We start from the raw sequence: 1382 nt of genomic DNA, 5'->3' as shown, positions 1-1382 counted from the left end.
ATTGGGAGTAGAGAGACTGAAACAATGACATTTTGCAGCTCTCTTCGTCTCGTTTTCCTCGTTCTGAACAATTCCCCCTCAATGGGCTGAATAGTAAAACCGATGAGCCTAGTCTACCGCTGACGTCATCCACCTGTTGGGGACGCTAAAGCCCTATAATTGTAGGCGTGGCTAACCGGCAGATTAAAAGACTAATTTCTCGTCATCTGCGCTTTGCTAAATTGTTGTATATAGTCGAATCGTCTCAAAATATGATTCTAATTCACATAATAATGCCATTTAAGACTTTTTTTCTGGTGTCGTATGCTCTTTAAATGCATTCAGTTGCATTTGCTGTGGTTTAGTACAATTCATTTATGGCATGACCACTTCCTATTTTTGTCACATTTTTTCCCGCGACTTCCACACCCACTCTGCCGGTCGCGGTTTAATCTGGCCGGGATCGACTTCACTTGGCTTTGTCGCCGCTAGGACTCGGCCCACTCGCCTGGCTCTCAATCGATTCCCTATCGATTACATTTGTTGCCCAAGAAAATCCAGTCTTATTTTAAGGTGTAGGAGAGATTGTAATAGCCTTCTTATTTTAAGGTGTAGGAGAGATTGTAATAGCCTTGTAAAGAGCTTTACTACTTTCGGCGAGAACGAAAGAGTTTTTTGTTGTTGTTGTGAACTACAGTTCCACACAAATGTACATTAAGATCTCATTCATAGCAATTTTAGGCGTGAGAGCCATTTTTTGAGAGTCCCAAACTTCCAAAAAAGCAAATTATCAAGCTTTCATAGGCCGTGACGTGTGTGTCGCTGTCCACCAAACAGAATTCTATGACGACGAGGCAGCTCTGTTATCGGACGCGTTCAGAGTTTACCACAAAGCATTCACTGCTACCGGGATGGCACCCTCCCATGGGGTTTCAGAATCGGCACCTTTCAAACTAAATTTCTCGAGCCTCTGGGGTCGTAGAACCAATGCCAAGGCAAAGGACATTAATCGGAAAACAATGAAATAAAATAATTAAAATTAAATAAAGAATGAATTGTATACATGTGCATTTTTTAGCCGTTCGGTTTCCGGCCAAGTTTTTCCAATATCCGGTTTTCGTTTTCAGCCAAGAATTTTGCTTTCGGTACATCTCTAATTTATATATTTCATTCCTTCATATTTGGTCCTCCATAGTTCCAAAGTCTTCGTCTTCAACTTCATTTGGACACATTCAAACAAACGTCTCCTTCTCAATTGCACACGTCCAATCTTCTCCATCGCATTAAGACTAAGTCTCGTAAGTATCGACAATTACCCAAACAGGGCATTTTGTCTTTGTGACTTTGGTGTGTGTGTAAAACAGAACCCCCCCACCCCCCCCCAAATTCAGTAATATAAAAAA

This window comes from Corythoichthys intestinalis, chromosome 3, assembly GCF_030265065.1.
Source record: "Corythoichthys intestinalis isolate RoL2023-P3 chromosome 3, ASM3026506v1, whole genome shotgun sequence".
NCBI lineage: Eukaryota > Metazoa > Chordata > Actinopteri > Syngnathiformes > Syngnathidae > Corythoichthys > Corythoichthys intestinalis.
This window is presented reverse-complemented; position numbering follows the sequence as displayed.